The 24,134-nt window shown below is 41.2% G+C and overlaps 1 protein-coding gene across 4 annotated transcripts in view; it reads left to right on the top strand.

Moving 5' to 3' along the window:
- FRMPD1 (FERM and PDZ domain containing 1) overlaps window positions 1-24,134 on the top strand; it is a 143,308-nt gene that overhangs the window by 21,037 nt on the left and 98,137 nt on the right. For 2 of the 4 annotated variants that reach the window (XM_055302278.1, XM_055302275.1), the window contains exon 2: window positions 17,955-17,997. The exons of 1 other annotated variant lie outside the window; for it this stretch is intronic. The gene's annotated coding sequence lies outside the window, so the exon portion shown is untranslated. Of the gene's footprint in view, window positions 1-15,994; window positions 16,013-17,954; window positions 17,998-24,134 lie in introns of those variants that run through there. One more of the 4 variants, XM_055302277.1, reaches the window with a different exon arrangement.

Here is a 24,134-nt window from a genome sequence, read left to right as displayed (position 1 = left end):
TCCTGGACCTTGACTGGTTCTTAAATGTTTTAGGGGAATCTATTGACCACAGATCTGTCCCAGCGGCATGCTGATCTAATGGTAAGTAGCTGAAGGAACTGCAGGTGTAGGACATGGAAGGAGATAAGCAGGGTGAGGAGCATGGTGTGGTTCTCTCCCTGCAGCCATCTCAGGGAGGGAAGGGGCAGTTTCCTCCAAAGAAGACACCTTGTATGCACAGTTTTGCCTTTCCATGTCCACCAGCATAGTATTCGCAGCTTTGCCTTGCCATGCCCACCAGCGTGCTTCCCCTTATGAGGCTGACTGTGTGGGCAGTGCTACTCAAAGTGTGGTGGGCATATCCGCAGCATCAGCAGCACCTGGGAGCTTGTTAAAAATGCACATTAGGCCTCACTGTAGATCTACTGAATCAAAACCTCTGGGGGGCAGAGTCCTGCCATCTGGGTTTTTGCAAGGCCCCTGGAGGATTTATGTGCACTTTGAAGTTTGAGAAACACTGGTTTAGAGTACAGATAGTGCCCTGCTGGAGAGTGTGCAGATCTGGTGGGTAAAATCACCTGCAGAGAGGAGACTGTGTTTGTCTTCGTTCCACTGAGTGTAACAGATTTTCATGGAATGGGCTCCTAGAACAACTGTCAATTCCTCCATCTGCCAGGCCACTTTTGCTAATCCAATTCTTATATTTGCCCAGAGTTGTTTATGTCAGTTCTGATGGTCCCAAAGAAGCAGTCCTTTCCCTTCACTCTCCATTCTCTCAACTCCAGCTTGAAACAGCAGTCTTCTCGTTCCTTTGAATTCTAGCCCAATCCCCTCAGTTCCCTGAGTTATAGAACTTTCCTGGTCTTTCTCCTTCCTGGCTCAGGGGCCACGTGAAATCCCAAGAGACCTCTTTGCTTTCTCCTGCCCCCTGCCCCACTTTTAAGTTTTTCTGTTTTCTCTACCTCCTTGAATTTCTGAAATAATAACTCCCCTGACAAAATTTTATTTCTTCTTCTTTCTATCCCTGGCATCATCCCATATCACTGTCCTCTGTGGGTCCTTCTCTTTCATCTCCGGTCATTGTTGGGTTTCCATTTTAAGCACCTCAATTTTATTTCATCATTCCTTCATCCGGAGTGGGTTACTCATACATAATCTCTTTAGTTTTGGGATGGTGAGGAGAGCAGGGTACATCCTCAGGCACTGTGTAAAGTTGCCAGATTTTGGCTGGGAAAATATATAGCCTATTCTGGATACAAAATAATGGGAAGAATGGGAGGCTCCTAAGAGTTATCAGCAGGGTCCAACCAGGCTTAGGCTTAAATTCAGCTCAATTCAGCCAACATTTATTGGGGACCTACGCACTGACAAGGATGTATATCAGGTGTGTAGGAATAGGACCATGATATAGAATGGCACAGTTAAAGGCAGGATAAGTTTCAGACAAAAAAGAAAACCCAATCCTGGCAGACCCTCATTAAGGCACGCTCCTTTGCACATAGTAGACACTTAAGAACATCTTTGTTAAATGAAGAAAATAATTTCTTCGATTATGTATATTTTTTCACCTAGTTGCTGTGAATTGGGGTTTCCACAAAAAGATTTTTTTGTAAGATTTTATGTTGTAGGAACAACAACATAATGTATTGGATGTGTGCAACAACACATCCAGTCCTACTTGTCTTCCTTCTGCGTCTGATAATGGATGGGGCAGCGGCAGAATGGAATCTTCCTGGAAAATGTGAAGGAGACACTTGGACTCAAGACAAGAAAGAACTTGTAAACATATTAGTCTTTGGGGAAATCTTACTGCAAATTGCTCTGAAGAATGTAGACAGAGAGAAAAAAGGACAGAGAAAAAGAAAGGGTGAGGGAGGATAAATCCAGTTTTAAAAGCAAACAGAAATAATGGCTTAGGTCAGATGGGTTTGTTGCAACAACATACTTCATGACCCAAGGAATCTCATTTGATTATGAGTAACCATCCTTAAAATTTAAATATAAAACTTAAATTTTGGGGGTACAAAGTGCTTATCAGATTATTTATCACTCCTCTTTGGGTTGGTGTCTACTGTAGCTATGTGAGAGGAGGCAATGTAGTGTAGCATCTTGAGGAGAAGGAACTTGGGTCTCCTGGTTCAGCTTCACCATAATCTTTCTGTTTAATCTTTGGCAAGCTCCTTCCCTTCTCAGTGCTCTAGTTTCTTCTCCGTAAAATGAGTAGTTTGGACTAGGTCAGTGGTTCTAAATGCATGGTCCCTGAATCAGCAACATTGGCATCATCTGGGAACTTGCCAGAAATGCAAAATTCCTTCCACATCAGAAACTGCCTCCAGGTGATTCTGGTGCGTGCTCAACTTTGACACTCCCTGGACTAGTCATTCTGTGTTTCTATAAATGAAGTCATGGAAGCACATGCAGAGCAGATGTAGGCAATTGAGGCAGATGTCAGTGCTCTAGGCCACCAATTCACAGCTGCTTGGTTGTGGACAGTAATGGGCCTACTCTGCATAGAGTGAACTGAATCACAGCTCCCATCCTTCCCTTGCTGTGGCGCCAGATGGCCCATCATAGGCATACTAAGTGCGTGTCTAGGATACTAGCAAAGCAGGGCCACTCACCAATGGTATTTGTGTTTGGAAAAAAAATTGATACCTGATGGTCCCAAAAAACATTGAAGTATTCCTCATATGAAAAATCAGAACATCATTAGACCTCTTTATATTTAGTTTATAGCTTAGTGCTTTTAAAAAGTTTTTTGAAATTCTCAGGGCAGGGATGGGGACATGATGGGCGCTATACAACCTTTTCAAGGTTAGGGTATTTAAAGTTCCCTGTTCTGCCCTGACTTTCTCCTTGTTCTTCCCTAAGGAATGCAATAAGTAAGTCACCATACTTCATAGACTCTAAGAAGCTCCTCTTTTTTTTTTAATTTTTTTTTTTTTATGATAGTCACACACACAGAGAGAGAGGCAGAGACACAGGCAGAGGGAGAAGCAGGCTCCATGCACTGGGAGCCCGATGTGGGATTCGATCCCGGGTCTCCAGGATTGCGCCCTGGGCCAAAGGTAGGCGCCAAACCGCTGCGCCACCCAGGGATCCCAGCTCCTCTTTTTTAATTAAGGATTTTATCTATTTATTTTAAAGAGAGTGAGAGAGTGCATGAGAGCAGGAGGAGGGGCAGTGGAAGAGGGAGAGAATCCCACGCAGACCCTATGCTGAGCAGGGAGCCCATCTTGGGGCTTGATCTCTCAACCCTGAGATCACAACCTGAGCCAAAAGCCAAAACCCAGAGTCGGATGCTCAACTGACTGAGCCACCCAGGTGCCCCTAAGAAGCTCCTCTTTCCCCCCTCTGAGACTGGGATGTATCTTACAATTGTTGGTGCCTTAGATCCAATTAAATATGGTATATTGTTGCCATTGTTGATGTTCCTTAGAAAACATTCTGTGTCAGGCTCTCACCCATATCATTTCCTGAAGTCTAAAACTCTTGTATAACCCTTGCATCTGGAATGAAAGTTCATGGCCAGTGTGCACCATGGTTTAGGCATTCTGACAAACTTAAGCAGGAGGCTTACTTGGTTATGTGTAGAGCTCCCACAGTTGTGGCGTCTCTTAGGTTATTTGGTGCTGGGGATCAGTAGCTTCCTCTAGGCAGGTTGACTACTCTTGGGCAATGATTAATGTTCTGGAATAGAGTGTAGTGGTGGAAAATGCCTTAGATGCACACCTGTCATTAAGGAGCTCATGTTATAGTGGACACACATGAAGGTCAACAAGGAATAATAATGTAAAATACTAAATGCCATAACAGGCAAATATAAACATCTAAAGAGGGAAAAATTGAGTCAGCATGGGTTTGTTGGGTGTGACTTCACAGAGGAGGTGACAGTGCCTGGCTCTTAAAAAGGAATAGGAGATCACTAAGTAGAAAAGGAAGACATGCCTAAATGTACTTAGGATATACTTACATTCGTGAATTTTTTTCTTATGTAAATTATACTTCAATGAAGTTCTTTTTAATACCTTTCCAAAGGAAAGTGCTTTGAGCCTGAAGTGCGAGGTCCATTTGGGAAGTGATGAGCAAACCTTCGTGGCCTGCAAAGAGAGTGCTGTGAGTGGGGAGAGATGAGGTAGGAGGGTTTGTTTGTAATCAGATTGTGCAGTTTTCTCTGTCATACTAAGGAATTGAATAAATTTAAGAGGGTGTTGGGTAGAAAACAGATATTTGGAAATAAGCAGGATAGGCTGTGAGGTTGTGGGATTTGTCACTATCAGCTAGAAAAATTTGCTGTCATTTAGCAATAAATGTAACTAATTTCCTTGGCAGCCCCGTCAAAAAGAGATGTGTGGTGAGTTAGATAGTTTTCATTAATTGATAAAGGGAAGCAAGTCAGTTTGTCAAAAGAGAAAAACTATTTTCCTGGTGCTAAATTGTAAGGAATTTCCTATGTGCACTTTAATATTGGGGTCTTTGAACAGCATAGCTTAAAATAATAATGTCACATTTCTTTATACTAACTCCCGACTCCATGGCAATGGCAACTGTGTGACTCATCTCTGTAACTTTAGAAGTCAGGGCTCAGTAAATCTGGTGGAATGACCGTGTGACTCTCAGAGGCAGTGGGAGGCTCAGTGCTCAGGACCCTCTGCTTCCTGGAGAGGAGATTGACCCAAACCCCAGCAACTGGTGCTGTGCGTAGTCATTAAGGACTCACAGGACAGGCAGCATTGCAGTGATAGTGTGGAGAGAGGACACCCTGCAATCAATTCATCACGGGACTTTGGATTAAGGTCAGCCGCATGTAACAGAAAATCTAAAATAACAGTCGTATTAGTTCAACATGGATTAATTTTCTCTCACATATTTTCACGAACTGAGCCCACCCATGAGACCAGATAAAAATAGAACATTACTCAGAAGCCCTCTGGTGCCTCCTTCCAGATCTTAGCTCTCCCCAAGGGTAACTACTATCTTGACCTCTAGCACAAAGAGATTAGTTTTGTCTGGTTTTGAACTTTGTTAAATGAAATCATTAGTATGTACTGTTTTCATCTGACAGCAGAAGCTTTAACCTCTTTTATTGTAAAATCATATATAGGGGTGCCTGGGTGACTCAGTTGGTTACACATCTGACTCTTGGTTTTGGTTCAGGTCGTGAGTTGGAGCCCCATGTCAGACACCATACTCAGCATGGGGTCTGCTTAAGATTCTCTCTCTCTCCTTCCCTCTGTGCCCCTCCCCTTGCTCAAGCCCACATGGGCACACTCCCTCTCTCTCAAATAAATAAATAAATAAATAAATAAATAAATAAATAAATATTTTTTAAAATAAGTAAAATTATACGTAGATACAGAAAACTATAAACAAGTATGTAGTTTAATGAGTTCTTGTAACCTAAATCACGAAATAGGACCCTGCAGCGAACCCAGGGCCCTCCATGTGCCCACCGCAAGTCTCAAACTCCATTCCAGTAAAAAGTGATTACTCTTAGAATGATCATTTCCTTGAGTTTGTTTATAGTTCCATCACCTAACTCTGCATCCCCAGACATTATATGTTAATCCGTCCATAAAATATCTTGCCCATTAAAGTTCATTATGTCATTTACGTCTCTTTTATTTTTTTTTTAAAGATTTTATTTATTCATGAGTCAGAGAGAGAGAGAGAGAGAGGGAGAGGCAGAGACACAGGCAGAGGGAGAAGCAGGTTCCATGCAGGGAGCCCGATGTGGGACTCAATCCCGGGTCTCCAGGATCGTGCCCTGGGCTGAAGGCGGCGCTAAACCGCTGAGCCACCCGGGCTGCCCAATTACATCTCTTTTAATCTACCAGCCTCCCTTCCATTCCTTTCTTATTCTCATAATTCACCTGCTGAAGAACCTAGACCACTTGACCTGTGGGGTTTCCTGCAACCTGGATTCTTATTCCACACTCATGGTGCAGTTTAACATAATCCCCTGTTCTTTATATTTCCTGCAAAACTAGCAGCTGGGGGATCCCTGGGTGGCATAGCAGTTTGGCGCCTGCCTTTGGCCCAGGGCGCGATCCTGGAGACCCAGGATCGAATCCCACGTCGGGCTCCCTGTGCGTGGAGCCTGCTTCTCCCTCTGCCTGTGTCTCTGCCTCTCTCTCTCTCTCTCTCTCTCTCTCTCTCTCTGTGTGTGACTATCATAAATAAATAAAAATTAAAAAAAAAAAACAACTAGCAGCTGGATCCAGAGACTCTGTGGAGTTGGGTTGGATCCCACTGGTAGGACTCTAAGTGGTGTGGCATTCTTTCATCTGGAGGCACATGATGTTCAGTTGCACCTACTAGTGTGGTGTTAGTAGCTCTGGTGCTCAATGCCAAATCCATTAAATCACTACAAGTTGCAAAATGGTGATGTTCTATTATTTCTCTTTTACTTATAAGTTGGGATACTTTTGACTAAGAGATGTTTCCCTTCACCCACTATTTTGCTACTCAGAGATATTGTCAGCTGTGTGCTTAAGCCACATTTTACCAGCTCTTGAGAGTCAGTTGTGCATGTCTCTTCCCAATCCTATGTTCATTGATATCACATTGGTAGCTTGAAATTGGCCACGGTAAGAGAATTTACAACATGGAAGTTGGCAAATGGTACGAATCAGGGCTTTCCCCCTAGAGTCAGTTGTTAGACATTCACCAGCACACAACTGGCTACAGTTTATATAGGAAAGACAGATTAAATACTCCATTCTTCCCCCCTTTATTTGCCAGCTTTCAAGGTAATGAATTGGTTCCCTAGCATTTTCCAAAGATAATCAAATAGGATTTTTATATCATTATGAATTCATGGAATTAAACATACTAGGTGAGTTTTAATCCAGTGCTCTTATATCCTCATTGAGGTTCAGATTATCCCCACTTTGGCCAGTGTGGGGGATATGATAGATGGGGCTCCAGCAGCTAGTTAGGCTTGTGATTTGTTTGAGTTTACAGCCACTATCTTATTATTTGTTTTCTATTTGTCTCACCTGTTTTATATTCTTTTCTATAGTTTTCCTCACCTTATTTTGGATGAATCAACTATTATACACTATTCCTTTTTTCCCTTCTCTGAAGTTCTTAATTATACATTCTTTTATTATTATTTTAGTGGCTACCCTAGAGAGCACAACATATATTCAAGCTCCTTATGTCCTTTTGTTCCCTAGTCTTTAGCATAGGTTTCCATATTTAAGATCACCTCATGGTCCCAATGGCTGCTACAGCTCCAGCTATTTTATTCACAGCCCAGATAACTGGAAGGAAGAAATAGGGAAGGGCAAAGGGGGTACTTTATTAAAGAGCTTTCCTGGGAATCTTTTCCCAAGAGATTAAATCCCAATGGGCATCTTTATCCGGGGTGCAGACTAGGAAATGTAAAGTTTCAGTTGGGCACAATACCCAGGACTTTGTTACTAAGGAAGAAGTGCAGGATGGATACTGGGTAGGCAATGTGCAGTTGCTGCCTTACTTTAATCTCTTTAGACCTCATCTGAAAAAGTAGGCAGTTAGACTGGAAAACAGTTAAGGCTATTTAAGAATTCTAAGCATAGTCAAAAATACTTTTATACCTCTGTCTTCTTAGTAATTTAATGACAAATGGCAACTTTTTTCCTTAATGAAAATTCTTTTTACCTTTCTGACCTTTCTAAAACATATTTTTATATTGTGAAGAAAATTCAGTGTCAAAATCTAATAGAGAAGTACACAATTGAACAAAGCTCTCCATCTGGCTTTGTGAAAACATAATGTCCAATACCCTCTCTCCTCATCTCTTACAATAATCTGGAATTTTTCAGCAAAAATTTCTGAAGTGAGACACTTTTTGAATACTTTGGACAAAGATTGTTAGAATGGTGGTGTTCAAGTGTTTCAGAAATGCAGCTGAATGAGAGCAATACAGTGATCTGTCTGTTGAAAGGGTTGGATGGTGTGGATACAGGTATGTAGGATTATAAACTGAGAACTGTAGGGCCCAGAGGGACCTCACATGGAACCAATTTTCCTTGTAAGGGAAGGAAATAGAGGAGTTAAGAATTTTTGGAGGGTCACGTTTGAGTAGAGCTGGCTACAGATCAAGTTGCTCCCCTCTATGGATAACACTGAGTCATGTCTACTAATACCACATTTGATAGGGCCTAGTTTTGCTTTCGTTGGTTGTAAAGTCAGGTACTCCCACTTTTGCCAGTGCAGGAGGGAAGGAACCCTAACCTAATATGGAAGTCTGACTTCACTCCTGAAGTCTTCCTTCTATTGCCTTCAGCTCTGCTTTCCAGCCATCTCCAGTCCCATTGGTTGTGGCTCTGCCCTTGAGGCCCACAGGATAGGCTGAATTTGTCTTGTACTACATGGACCCCCAGAGAATTGAAAACAGCCATAATCTTCCCCCATATGGCTGATTTTTTCTTCAAGAACTCCAGATCCCCATGGGGGAATTGTAACTATTGATAACACCTTTCTGTCACAGAGCACATCTGTAGTTGTTTGCTGCAGAGTGTCCCATGACGCACCTGCCAAGAACATGTGCTCAGAGACTGCCGCCTGGCATGTGTCCCAGGAGTACTTCCCTTTGAATGGAGTGTGCAGGTGCTGCAGCAGCCATTACAGAAGCCACAGGCCCATGGGTGGTAAGGCTTCATACTTACTTTTCTGGGTTTGCTGGACAGACTGCCCTTGCTGATTTGGATCTAGATTTTAAAGTTGCAAGGCAGTTTGTGAGCAAACTAAAAATGCTTACCGTATACTGTGAAGATGGCACACTGTAAGACAAATAGAACCTTCCATTTGTTTTTCTGGTAATGGTGAGTAGCTGTGTCCAGCTATCCATAGGCTAGTTCCTCCAGAGACTACAGGCTGTGACATATTTTATCCAGACAGGGACTCAGTCTATCTCCAGGATAAAAAAATAACCTTCCCATCAATGACTCACAGAGGAACAGAGCTGGGAAGAAATCTGAGGGACTGGCTGGGTGGGCCCCTCTATGGATGAACAAATGATGCACAGTTATATCCGCTGTTCCAGTATAGCATCTGCTATAACTGGTCATACAGACCAATAGTCCATTCTTCTCCCTTTTCAAAGGAGTCATTTCCATGGAAAAGAAACCCATAACTTCAGCTAAGAGACTTCTGTCCCCACCCCGAATCTCTGTTTCCTTGTCTGTAAATTGAGAGAGATGTCCTTAAAATATCCAAGACCTGTTTTGAGTTCTATGACAAGTGAGACTAGAGTCAAAGATTGAACTAGGGATAGGATCTTGGCATTCTAGGATCCAGCCCAGGGCCAAGTATACACTCCTTGCTGCCTAGCCTCATCTCCTGCTCCTACACAGTGAAATAGAAAGAATCTTTCCTTGTCTTTTCAGAACTACGTAATACAATTATTCTGATTACTACGGAGAGCACTTACCACTAAACACAAGGATTCATTTTCTGTAATGCTGATATTTCATATCAGGATCCTTTTAGGCTCAATTAGCCTCATGGAAGATAATGGAAGGCACTTGCAATCTGTACTTTTAAATATACATGCAGTTGTTTAGACACCTTTTGTTTGTTCCTCAATGCTGCTCCATGAGAAAAGCAAGTATAAAAGTGCTTATATAAAAACTCAATATTAATAATGAAAACATTGCCTGATTAGCTTAAGTACTGATGGCAATACTATTGGGCAGGTGCTTTATATAGAACCCCCCTGAAATCTGAGCAACATTCAAAGAGGCCCGAAGTCCACAAACCTAAACCGATACAATTACCGATAGATATCGATAAACACATGAAAGCATATTTTAGCTTCACTGGTAATCACATAAATGCAAATACGTTTTTAAAATGATGAGATATCATTTTGTTACCTATAAAATTAGTAAAAAAGTTTTTTTTCATGATGCTCAGTTTGGCAAATGTGAGGCAAAATGGGTCCCTGTATATGCACAGCGAATTGATTCATCTCTCCTGGAGTGCAGTTGAACAGTATGTATGAAGAGCCCTTTGACTCAAGAATTCTACATTTATCTATCTATCTATCTATCTATCTATCTATCTATCTATCTATATCATCTATGTTTTTTTTGAAGATTTATTCATTTTTCTGAGAGAGAGAGAGTGCAGGCAGGAAAGGGGCAGAAAGAGGGAGAGAAGCCGACTCTACACTGAGCATGGAGCCCCAAGCAGGGCTCGTCATGGGGCTGTTGTGGGACTTGATATGATGACCCCAAGTTCACAACCTGAGTTAATATCAAGATTTGATTGCTTAACCAACTGCACCACCAAGTTGCCCCAAGAATTCTGCTTTTAGGAATTTTACTCTAAAACATAATCAAGGAGGCAGATGTTGATTTATGCACAAAGGTGTTAATCATAGCAATTTTAGGGGGAAATTGGAAACAATGTCTAAAAATAGGTGAATGATTAAATAAATTACCGTATGTCTTCATGAGAGACCATTTTGAAGTATTACTGATCATAGTTTTAAAAACAGTTAACATGGAAAATGTTAGGCTATAATGTCAGGTCAAAGGAGTAGAATACAAAATTGTATGCCAGGTAGTCAATTTTGTAAGAAACAAACTAAACAGAAATAGAAAAAGATGATGATATATAATAAGATTATGGGTTTTCTTTTCTAAACTTTTCTGTATTTTCTAAATTTTTTATCATGGATGTGTATTATTATCATAATCAGAAAAACAACAATAACAAGCATTATACAAAAGAAAAGAAAGGCCAAGGGGTAAGGTAAATTCATGATGATATCAAGGGTAGAAGTGTTTGCAGAGACCATAGAGGTCCGTCTTGCCCTTCCCAGAGCAGCTCAGAGACGTCCTTATTTTGTTTTTTTTTGTTTTTTTTTTTTTTAAATTTTTTATTTATTTATGATAGTCACATAGAATGAGAGAGAGAGGCAGAGACACAGGCAGAAGGAGAAGCAGGCTCCATGCACCGGGAGCCCGATGTGGGATTCGATCCCGGGTCTCCAGGATCGCGCCCTGAGCCAAAGGCAGGCGCCAAACCGCTGCGCCACCCAGGGATCCCGTGAGACGTCCTTATTTTGATGCAGACACACAATAGTCAAGGAAAGTCCAGTATACATAAACACATCTTTAAGCCAGCTGTGAATTCACTTTGCTCCTTCCCAACATCACTTGAAGCTGCTTTCCTGAACACAGCCCCTCACAACTGAACCACCTTAGCATTTCTCATTCTTAAATGCTTCATGAATGTCTCATGAACACTGTGTTCTAAACTGCCCCTTCCTTCAGCCACTCTGAACCAGACTCTGCTGCAGGTAAGAGGTAACAAGGTGCAGGAAGACCACTTCACCCCTCCCCTCCAAAAGAAAGGAAAAAGCACCAGGCTAGCCTCACCTCCATGGTCTGGAAGAAAGGGGGATGATGTATTCCTGCCATTCCCCACTGGCTTGACTCTCCCCATCCAAGGCAGAAACTCCAGTAGGGAGAAGGTCATAGCAGCAGTGGAGAGGTGACAGCAGCCCACTACACTGCATGAAAAGCAGTGTTCAGCTTTAGGTAATGCTCTTTCTAAGAAATCCTAGGGATCAGAGAGGGTCCAAAGACTGGGACAAGGATGAGGAAGGATCTTTCCTAGAACTATTTTGAGGGAGCTTGGCTGGAGAAGTGAGGACTCAGAGTATCAGATATCACCCCTGTCTAGAATGAAAGGGGGTTAAACCTACTTTACAGTGACCCCAATGATAGAGGCTGAATCAACAGGTAGAACTCACAGGGAAGCAACTTTTGACTCAATACAAGCAGGCACTTATTTTTAAAAATATTTTATTTATTTATTCATGAGAGACACACAGAGAGAGAGAGAGAGGCAGAGACCCAGGCAGAGGGAGAAGCAGACTCCTCACAGGGAGCCCAACGTGGGACTCGATCCGGGGTCTCCAGGATCACACCCTGGGCTGAAGGCGGTGCTAAGCTGCTGAGCCACCCGGAGCTGCCCCAAGCAGGCACTTATATTTGAACATAATGTACTTAGAACTTGTTTTGTTGATTATATAATATTTGCATATGGTAAATCATTCCAAAGCCACAAAGAGATGTACAGTGAAAAGGAAATTGTCTTCCTACATCTGACCCTCAGCCACATGTCAGTCCCCTGCCTCCCACCAAACTACCCACCCTTCCCACCACCAGGCAACCAATATTGGTAGTTTCTTGTATATTCTTCCAGAAATAGTCTATGGTCTTATGGAGTCTAAATACATGCATACTAAGGCAGGAAACCACAAATGTTGGAGAGGATGCAGAAAAAAGGGAACTCTCTTACACTGTTGGTGGGAATGTGAAATGGTGCAGCCACTCTGGAAAACTGTGGAGGTTCCTCAAAGAGTTAAAAATAGACCTGCCCTATGACCCAGCAATTGCACTGCTGGGGATTTACCCCAAAGATGCAGATGCAATGAAACGCCGGGACACCTGTACCCCGATGTTTATAGCAGCAATGTCCACAATAGCCAAACTGTGGAAGGAGCCTCAGTGTCCATTGAAAGATGAATGGAGGGCAGCCCGGGTGGCTCAGAGGTTTAGTGCCATCTTCAGTCCAGGGTGTGATCCTGGGGACCTGGGATGGAGTCCCATGTCAGGCTCCCTGCATGGAGCCTGCTTCTCCCTCTGCCTGTGTCTCTGCCTCTCTCTCTCTCTCTCTCTCTCTCTCTGTGTCTTTCATGAATGGATAAATAAAACCTTTAAAAAAATTTAAAAAAAGAAAGATGAATGGATAAAGAAGATGTGGTTTATGTATACAATGGAATATTACTCAGCCATTAGAAATGACAAATACCCACCATTTGCTTCAATGTGGATGGAACTGGAGGGTATTATGCTGAGTGAAATAAGTCAATCGGAGAAGGACAAACATTATATGGTCTCATTCATTTGAGGAATATAAATAATAGTGAAAGGGAATAGAAGGGAAGGGAGAAGAAATGGGTAGGAAATATCAGAAAGGGAGACAGAACATGAAGACTCCTAACTCTGGGAAACGAACTAGGGGTGGTGGAAGGGGAGGAGGGCAGGGAGTGGAGGTGAATGGGTGACGGGCACTGAGGGGGGGCACTTGACGGGATGAGCACTGGGTGTTATTCTGTATGTAGGCAAATTGAACACCAATAAAAAATAAATTTATTATTAAAAAAATAAATACATGCATACTATAAGCACATGACAGACTATTCTATATATATATTTTTTATTCAAAACGGTTTAAGATTATTCTTTTTTTTATTTTTATTTATTTATGATAGTCACACAGAGAGAGAGAGAGAGGCAGAGACACAGGCAGAGGGAGAAGCAGGCTCCATACACCGGGAGCCCGACGTGGGATTCGATCCCGGGTCTCCAGGATCGCGCCCTGGGCCAAAGGCAGGCGCCAAACCGCTGCACCACCCAGGGATCCCAAGATTATTCTTTATTAATCCATAGAGTACCACCAACTTCTTTTTAATGATTGTATATAACTCTTTGTATGACTGAATTATAATCTATGAAGCTCTCTTCTTAGTTGGCATTTAGGATGTTTTCAGTTGCCAGCCATTATATAAAATACTTCAGTGAATATCTTTGAATGTATGAAACACATGTGTAAATACTCTGTAGAGGTAATTCCTAGAATTGAAACGGTTGTTAAAAGATCTTTTCAATAGAAAAGTTCAAAAACATTTAATACCATTAAAAAATTCAGAAGATACAAAGGGTATATGTGAAAGGTTAGCTTTCATTCCAGTCCTTCAGCCTTTTTTAGTTCTTTTTTCCCCCTTATCAACCAGTGTTAAGGGTTTCGTATATATTCTTGAATACTGATTTCCTTCCGTTTTTAAAAGTGCAAATGGTAGCACATTGTATTTGTGACTTTGTGCCTTGGCTTTTTTTTTTTTTAGATTTTATTTATTCATGAGAGACAGAGACATACACACACACACACACAGAGAGAGAGAGAGAGAGAGAGGCAGAGACACAGGTAGAGAGAGAAGCAGGCTCCATGCAGGGAGCCTGATGTGGGACTCAATCCCAGGTCTCCAGGATCACACCCAGGACCGAAGGCAGCGCCAAACTGCTAAGCCACGGGGGCTGCCCTGCACCTTGCTTTAAAAAAACTAACAATATATCATAAAAATTGTTTTCAATGGGTAGTAGCTAAAGAGCTTTCTTTTTCTTTTTTTATAGTTATATGGCATTTCATTAAATGCATGTGCCATAATTATGATGGGCATTTTGGTTGTTTATTTTTTTTAATTTGTATTTTTTAAAGATTTATTTATTTATTTATGATAGACACACACACACACACACACACACACACAGAGGCAGAGACACAGGAGGAGGGAGAAGCAGGCTCCATGCCGGGAGCCCGATGCAGGACTCGATCCCGGGACCCCAGGATCGTGCCCTGGGCCAAAGGCAGGCACTAAACCTCCAAGCCATCCAGGGATCCCCCATTTTGGTTGTTTAAAATGTTTTGCTATTGATCCACATTTTAAAATTTTTCATAGATATTGCTAAATTGCCCTTCAGAGAAAATGTGCCAATTTACACTCCTGCCAACAAAACATGAGTTTGTTTTTCAATGTCTCCAACAACACATGTATTAGGAAACTTCCAATCTTTGCCATTATGTTAGATAACATGATATCTCAGTGTTGCCTTTATTTCCATCTCTTATGAGTAAGTTTGAGCACTTCTGTAGATGAACCATTTATAATTGCTTTACCATGAATTAGCTATTCCTATCTTTTGCCCATTTTTTATAGGGTTGTTGGTCTGTTAATTACTGCTTTTTAGAAACTTTGTATATATGTATATATATGTGTGTATATATATATGTGTATATATATATTTAGAAACTTCATATATATCCCTTATTTATTTATCCCTGATTTGTTATCTGTATCGTATTTTCCCTAACTTTTCATTTATCTTTTGACTAACCTTATGTTGGTTTCCCCCATGCAAGATTTTTAATTTTCATGTAAAAATGTCTATTGCTCTTTTGTTTAATGTTTATGATCTTCCTTGTACATTAGCCAGTATTTTCTAATAGTCCTTTTATGATTCCACCATGAAAATATTTGATTCATTTGGATTTTATTTTAAAATGAAGAGTAAGATATAAGAAGTAAGATAGGGATTCAACTGTTTTATTTTTTCAGATCATCATATAATTTATATAAACTTCAGGGGCTCCTGGGTGGCTCAGTCAGTTGGGCTTCTGCCTTTGGCTCAGGTAGTGGTCTTGGGGTCTTCCAATCAAGCCTGAGTTGGGCTCTGTGCTCAACGGGGAGTCTGCTTCTCTTTCTCCCTCTGTGATCTCTTTTACTCTCTCTCAGATAAATAAAATCTTAACAAAAAAAAAAAAACCCTCAGAGATGTTTGAGGGTCAGGACCCCGTGTGATTCACCTGTGTTCTTCATAGCACTCCTTACTAATACCTAGCACTTGATGAGAATCAAGATATCTATATATCTGTGTTCTGAGTGACTCCAAAGCTCTGGAACTTTCTAGGACACTATCACCATTATAGCACATGCCTTACCCATACTCTCCTAGTCAATGTTATTTTAATGAATGAATAAATGTGGATGTATTTAATTTGGGCCACATCAGGCTAGCAAAGCACAGCAATTCACAGACCCAGTCAGTCCAAGTATATGCCTCCATACATCCAGCGTGGGGCTGGGCCATTGCATTAGACAAAGCATAGCTCTGCCACTTAACCTCTGACCTCGAAGTAATAGTTTAACTGTTGTGTACTTCTGTTTTCCTCATCTGTGGAATGGGATAACAAAACCTAGCTCAGAGGAGTACTGTGAAGGTCAAATGAGATATTGTCTGTATAAGGTCTTGAAGAACATCAAGGTGGTATGCCCTAAGGGATTATGGCTCAAGTGTGGATAATGCAGATACCATTAATGGCACATACCTAGTTATATGTCGTTTCCTGGTAGGACTGAAAGAGGAGGAGGCTGGACAGAGGACAGAGTTGTTGGGAGATGGTGGCTGTAAGTAGCTATTTCTGTTCCCCAAGTGACCGTTCTCTAGGCATAGACTGAAATTCCCTCTGGAATCACACTAATGGACACATTAGTATCAGTTGACAAAGTACCGTATGCTCTAAAATGTTCTCCCATTAAGTTTCATGGAAAGTGGCAGGAATTCATGGACCATTATAGGAAATCTTCCATGACTTTAGCCTCTATAAACCGTAGGCTTTAGAAGGTCAGGCTATGCCCCCAACTGTATGATGATGCACAAAACATCACTTATTTTAAGACAGAAGGTCTGTAAAATCAGGTTATCCTTGTCTGGTCAATACTAGGATCAGAAAAGGATCTTTTATTTTTGAAAAAAATGTATGTTTTAATAATGGATTATTTTGTGAATGCTTGCTGTTTGGTTTCAAGCTAATCAGCATGTATAACAGTCATTAATTGGGGTCTAGGTTATATATTTCTTCAGTGTCATTGTGTTTTTTTCATAATCCACAACTTAAATTTACAGTAGTTTCAGCATTCTTTCACAAAAAGTTCATCTCTTTTTATATTTATCAATCTACATCTTTTAAAAAGAGAAAAGAAAAAAAGAGAAGAAAGACCCAAACTCCACAAATTGTGAAAGAAAAAGCAGATTTAAAGTGTTAAGATCTGGCAGTTTCTTTTTATTTTTTCAGAGAGGGAAGGGGGTTGGGGGAAGCGTGGAAGGAAAGAGAGAATCCCAAGCAGACTCCATACCCAGTGCCAGGCCCACTGTGGAGCTTGATCTCATAACCCTGATATCATGACTTGAGATGAAATCAAGAGTTAGACACTTAGTGGACTGAGCCACCCAGGCGCCCCAAGATCTGGGAGTTTCAAAGTGTATAATAATAGCTGCTTTTAATCAAATGTCTACAATACCCTGATTCTCTGCTAGGTGCTTTATCCTTATTTAATTTGATTCCTACAACACTCCCCAAGGTCAGTATTATCTGTTTATTATGATGTGAAAACTGAAAGGTTACATTAGTTGTCCAAGGTCACAAAACTAACAAGAGGAAGAGCTGGTATTCAAGCCACGTCTGAATCCATGGCCCAGATCCTTCCCAGAACATCCCTGATTCAAAGAAAAGACTAAGACACAATGTCTCGGTACATAGTCCATCGTAACAAAACATGAATAAAGCCTTGTTTTTAACAAAATCTAGGTCATCAATCTCTCTCCCTATCCTACACTGAAGATGGAAGAGAATGCCTCCAACACACTCCCCTGTGTCCAGGGTTTCTCCATGAACTACTTCCAGAATTCATGGTTGTAAAAGAGTGTTTTAACTGAAGAGGGTTTAGGCTAGCACTACAGTCTAGATCTCCCTTCAGTCAGATTTGCTCTGCTTATACCTGTCTTCTACATTGAGCTTCTATTTAATAGGCTTTGAATTGAATAAAAGATTCCACTGGTCTACCCTTCACCAAAGTTAGAAAAATACTAGGGGCTTCTGGCTGGCTTAGCTGGTAGATTGTGCAACTCTTGATCTTGGTGTTGTAGGTTTGAGCCCCATGCTGGGTGTGGAGATTACTTAAAATATTTTTTTTAAATGTTTATTTATTTATGATAGTCACACACACACACAGAGAGAGAGGCAGAGACACAGGCAGAGGGAGAAGCAGGCTCCATGTACCGGGAGCCCGACGTGGGATTCGATCCGGGGTCTCCAGGATCGCGCCCTGGGCCAAAGGCAGGCGCCAAACCGCTGCGCCACCCAGGGATCCCGATTACTTAAAATCTTAAAAAAAAAAAAAATTAAGATATTTAAAAAGTCAAGGTGCCATAGGGGCACCTGGCTGGCTCAGTAATGAGACTTGATCTCAGGGTCGTGGGTTTAAGCCCCATGTCAGGCATAGAGTTTACTTTAAATTAAGTTAAATTAAAAACAAAAACACTGATGTAGCTCAATTCTTTCTTTTATAGATGACACTCAGACCCAGTGGGCTTGCTAAAATCACCAAGAAAGGTAGGACAGATCCTTTTCTCTTTAAAGTTTTAATTGCTGGGACACTACAGGGAAACTATGGAATGACAAAGACAACCATCATGGGAAATATGTCCTAAGAGCCTTTCTGGCTTGTCAACCCAATAGCGGATGGTGGCTGACCCAGATTTAAGTTATGACTATCACCTACTACTGGATTATTTTGATCAAGTTATTTAACTTTGCTGAATCTCTTCATCAGCAAAAGGAACACCCTAATACCTGTTTGTTGGGGTTTTGCCATAATTAATAGTGTATTTAAAATACCCGGCATGGGGATCCCTGGATGGCTCAGCGGTTCAGTGCCTGCCTTCACCCCAGGGTGTGATTCTGGAGTCCCAGGATGGAGTCCTGTGTTGGGCTCCTGGTGTGGAGCCTGCTTCTCCCTCTGCCTGTGTCTCTGCCTCTCTCTCTCTCTCTCTCTATCATGAATAAATGAATAAAATCTAAAAAAAAAAATACCTGGCATATAATAGGTTTTCCTTTCCATCCTTGGAACCTTCCAGTATGTTGTTCACTGTCTGGGAGTTCTCTTCTTGCTCTCTTGTTCAAGGAGCTAACTTATAGTCACTCTTTAGTTTTGTTCATTTCTTTCCAGGGTTTGAATATAAGGTCTTAGATTCTAATTAAATGACCTTGGGAAAGTCTCCTCATCTATATAACAGGGGACCTAATAACATATATCACATAGAATTAAAAAATGAGATGACATGAACTGCTTAGAACATTGACTAACATTGACACCCATGAGCCATATGGGTGGCTCAGCGGTTGGGTGCCTGCCTTTGGCCGAGGGCGTGATCCTGGAGACCTGGGATTGGGTCCCACATCAGGCTCCCTGCATAGAGCCTGCTTCTCCTTCTGCCTGTGTCTCTGCCTCTCTCTCTCTTTGTCTCTCATGAATAAATAAATAAAATCTTTTGTTAAAAAAAAAAGAACATTGACTAACAAATATTAGGTCTCAATAAATTTTAAGAAGGGCAGTTTGTGGGGTCCACAAAATAATTCGGGGCGACTCTCTTTCCTTCGTAAGTAAGCTATTCACATTGCCTGGAAGCTTAGGATCTTAATGCTTTGTTCTTGGAGTTCAGGAATTTCACCAGGGCATGTTTTTAAAACTCTGTTCTGCCAATATCTGTCTTTTAATTGGTATATTTAGACTAGTTACATTTACTGTAATTATTGAAATATTAGGACTTAAGTCTGACATTTAATTATTTATTTTGTTTGTCCCCCATTTTCCGTTCCTATCTTGCATGCTTCCCTGTGAATTACTTGAGCAATTTTTTAGAATTCCAATTTGAATTGTCTATAATGTTTTTTAGTATATTTCTGGTCAAATATAAAGTTACATTTTTTTTGTCAAATATAACTTATCACAGTTTACGGATGCTGACATTTTACCACTTCAAGAGAAATGCACATTTAGGTCCCTTTACCCTCTCTCCTTTTTAATATGATTGTCTTAAATAATTCAAAAAAATTTTAAAAAGATTTTATTTGTTTATTCATGAGAGACACAGAAAGAGGGAGGCAGAGAAAAAGGCAGAGGGAGAAGCAGGCTCCATGTAGGGAGCCTGATGTGGTACTCGATCCTGGACCTCCAGGATCACTCCTTAAGCCGAAGGCAGACTCTTAACCTCTGAGCCACCCAGGTGTCCTGATTATCTTAAATATTATATACATTGAAAACATCTAACAATATTATAATTTTTGTTTCCAATACCAAACATAAATCAGAAAACTCAAGAGGAAAATGACATTTTATTACACTAACCAATATTTTTATTCTTTCTGTCATTCTTTCTTTATTTCTGATATTCCAAGTTTCCTTTTTTTTTTAAGTTTCCTTCTTTTATCATTGCTTTTGTGTTTGAAGAATTACCCCTAGTCATCTTTTCAGGGAAGCTTTATTGGTCATAATTTCCCTTAGTTTTTCACTTTTATTTCTGAAGGATATTTTTTTTACTGGATATAGAATTTTAAGTTGATGCTGATTTTCTTTCAGCACTTGAAAAACATTGCACCACTTCCTCTGGCCTCCATTTCAAACAAGAATTTGGCTGTCATTGGAATTGGTGTTCTAATAGACAGTACTCTAATAAGCCATTTGTCATTTCTCTCTGCTATCAGACTTTTAAAGTTTTCTTGTCATTAGTTTACAGAAGTATAATTATGATGCCTTGATGTGAATTTCTGTTTCTTTGTGTTTATCCCTTCTGGAATTTGCACAACTACTTCTTCGAACTGACTTTTGTCTTTTGCCAAATTTGGGGAATTTTCAGCTATTATTTCTTCAACTGCTTTTTCAGTCCTGCTTTGTCTCTCTTGCCCTTCTGAAACTCTTATGAGTCTTAGCTGGACTCTGTTCTTTTTTCCCCCAATATATTTTTTCTCAGTTGCTTGAATGGGTTGTATTTTATTAATCTTCCCTTAAATTCACCGATTTTATCCTTTGTTACCTCTGCTTTACTATTGAGTATATCCAGAGAGTTTTTTTTAAAAAGATTTTATTTATTTATTCATGAGAGACTTAGAGAGAGAGAGAGAGGCAGAGACACAGGCAGAGAGAGAAGCAGACTCCATGCAGGGAGCCCAACGTGGGACTTGATCCTGGGTCTCCAGGATCACGTCCTGGGTCAAAGGCGGTGCTAAACTGCTGAGCCACCGGGCTGCCCTATCCAGAGAGTTTTTAATTTCTTTTGTTGTATTTTCCAGTTATATCATTTCCATGTCATTATTTTTTTTTAAATAACATCTGTTTCTTTGTTGATATTTCCTATGTTTTCATCTGAGAACTCATGATTGGTTATTGGAGCATTTTTAGGATGGCCACTTTAAAAACAATGTCAGATCGTTCTAGCATCTGCAGCTTCTCCATTTTGGTATCTGTTGTCTTTCCTTCATTCAAGGTGAGATTTTTCTGGTTCTTGGTATTATAAGTGATTTTTAATATTGTATTCTGGACATTTTGGGTATTATGTTATGAGATTCTGGATCTTATTTGAATTCTGTTTTAGCAGGCCTCGGCAGACACTGTCCTGGTAGGGAAAGAGAACCGTGCCTTGTGACCACTGGGTGGGGATGGAAGTCCAAATTCCCCACTCAGCTTCTGCTGATACCACCCTGGGGCAGAGTGGGAGATTCGTCTTGTGACCTAAGGGCAGGGGTGAACATCCACGTTCTCTACTTAGCCTCCACTGACCAGGGGTGGGAGAGTGGGAGTAGGACCACTGTGTGTAATTTTTTACTCTAGTGTTTGGCTGGAATGGGGTACATGTTGTCACAAAGACTTCTGTCTTGTTGGGCTGCTCTTTCCCATTCCTTTGGCTACGGAAATCAGACTTTTCTTGAGGCCTTTTTAAAAAAAGTCTGTGCCCTTTGGCATTTCCTAATTGTGGGCTTCTCTAGTGCCTCGTCGGGGATATATAGGATGCAAAAAGAAAATCCACAGAATTTGTTGCCATGTTGTTTTTTGAGCCCTGAGGTGCCTGGCTGGTTTGCATTCTCTCCATCATTCAGAATTTCCTTATGTTTGTTTTACATATGTGTCTAGAGGGTTTAGCTATATTTTTTTTTATTTTTTTTTATCTTATTTATTTTATGATGGGCACACAGTGAGAGAGAGAGAGAGGCAGAGACATAGGCAGAGGGAGAAGCAGGCTCCATGCACCGGGAACCTGATGTGGGATTCAATCCCGGGTCTCCAGGATCGCGCCCTGGGCCAAAGGCAGGCGCCAAACCGCTGCGCCACCCAGGGATCCCGGGTTTAGCTATATTTAAGAGGAAGAATAGGGAGAAATATGTTCCTCTATCTTATCCAGAACTGGAAGTCCTAGGTATATGATTTTATTTTATTTTATTTTATTTTATTTTTATTTTATTTTATGTAATCTCCACACTCATTGTGAGGCTTGAACTCACCACCCTGAGATCAAGAGTCTCATGCTCCACCAACTGAGCCAGCAAGGCGCCTCCCTAGGTATGGTGCGTGTTTTAAAATTACTGCTGAATAGCATTCAATGAGTCTTTTTTCTAGCTGAAAATTCAAGTTGCTTAAAATCCCTAAAGTTTTCTTCTTTTACTTCTTTGATGATTGCTTCACCCCCTTATTAATTTTGCTCCATTTGCTGCTCTATTATGTTTATCTCTCCTAGATATATCAGCCATGGTTTTAACCTTTTCACTCATAACTTCCATTTCTTTGTATTTTTGGTCTGGTGGGGTTGTTCTCCTTTTTCATCTTTCAGGTCATTAAACCAATTTTCAGTGGTGTTCATTCTATTTTTCACTTCCACAATTAAAATGTTTAAATTTAGAAATTGTCTTTTTAACTTCCCAAAACCATGTGTCTTCATTCTGATTCTGTCTTTTTAATCTCTACTTGAATCTCAGAATTCTTATTTTATTTTTTATTTATTTTTTTAAAGATTTTATTTATTCATGGGCGGGGGGCGGGCAGAGACACAGGCAGAGGGAGAAGCAGGCTCCACGCAGGGAGCCCGACATGGGACTCGATACCAGGTCCCCAGGATCGCGCCCTGGGCTGAAGGCGGTGCCAAACCACTGCGCCACCGGGGCTCCCCTCAGAATTCTTATTTTAAAAGCTTACTTTTTCTTTTAAACCTATCTCAATATGTGTAATCTCTTCTAGCTATTTAGCTTGGTCTTCTTCCTTCAAGCTATGGAGTCTCCTTAAATGATCTCTGATCTGCTTTGGCCACTCATGTTGGCACCTGGGCAAATCAGGATACGATGGCCTTTTGGGTAGCAACAGTGTAGCAATCGTGAAAGCAAAGGAAGCTGATGCTTCTCCAGTGGCCTAGTCATGAACGAGGCTGGTCAGCTGGGCCTACCATGCTGAGGTGAGATGGCAGAGGCTTCTAGGATCTTCAGACATCCCAATATGAATAGGGGAGGGTTGGGCTTCTGTGTGCCATTGTATAGGTTGTCAACACTATACAAGGGTACCTGGTTGAGAGGATCAGTAGGAACTAAAATCCACTTGCTGATTGTATACCATGGTGTGGAGCTACATCTGCCTGAAGGAAGGGAACATTATTTTCTTGTTTTCACAAAGGCATCTGAGGAGGAGATGCTTTTTTTCTAATCCACATAAAGGTGCTGTATGAGCTAGTAGTGGCCCTGGGAGGGGTAGTTTGGTCCAACTGTGACATTCCCCTCTAGGAAGATAGACTTCAGCCAAGGTAGGGGTCTTCCCTCAGGGCTATGAGCAACAAGTGGGCAGGGATAGTTTCTACTCACCTGTGAAAGGGTCCCACTCTGTTAAAGCCAGCTGGGCCTCTCAGGTGGCCCCAGAATCAAAAGGCTTCACTGGAGACTCACTAGCAAGACAGGTACTTTCCAGGCCCCTGGGAGTTGATCCTCCCCACGGTTTTAAACAGCGTGGCAGAGACAGCATCCTCCACCAGTCCTGCACTGGTTCAGTCTCCCTGGGTATATGTGACATCTCTTTTATGTTCTAGCTCTAGGCCCTCACATCCTACCCTCTCCATTCATTATATGTCTCCCAGCATGACTTACCTCTATATGGAGCTGGCTAAGAAAGGGAGTCAGTTATAGGATGCAGGACCACATCTTTAGAGGACTCCCCGGATAGTCACCCTAAAATGATTTATAAAATTTCTCCATATTATGATTGTGTTGTAGCCATCTTCCTCCTGCAAGGATAGAGCTCTGTTACCCAGATAAACTTGAATTTGAATCCTGTTTGTCAGCTGTGACCTCATATAAATCATTTGACTTCTCTAAGCTTGTCTCAGCTTATACTCCTGTAAAATGGGGATAATAATGTTTGTGTTACATAACTTAAGGAGCTATTGAGAGAATAAAGTGAGATGTTTACTTTGGGGTTTTACAAATGGTAAAGTGCTTTGAAAAGTATAGGAGCTGAAGAAAGTGATGATGGAGGGATGGTGGCATCTGCCTCTTGGGCTATGGGCAGTAGAGAAGTAGTGTGATTTAAAGCAGAATCCAGCCTGTGGTAATTGGAGCAGATGTAGTGGCAAGACCAGAGTAGGGCCATGCTAGACACTGGCTATAACACCATGGGCATGCCTTTGGAACTGATCTCCTAAAAGCTGCACCAATAGAGAAAT

The sequence above is a fragment of the Nyctereutes procyonoides genome, unplaced genomic scaffold (assembly GCF_905146905.1).
Source record: "Nyctereutes procyonoides isolate TBG_1078 unplaced genomic scaffold, NYPRO_anot_genome, whole genome shotgun sequence".
Classification (NCBI taxonomy): Eukaryota; Metazoa; Chordata; class Mammalia; order Carnivora; family Canidae; genus Nyctereutes; species Nyctereutes procyonoides.
This window is presented reverse-complemented; position numbering and strand designations above follow the sequence as displayed.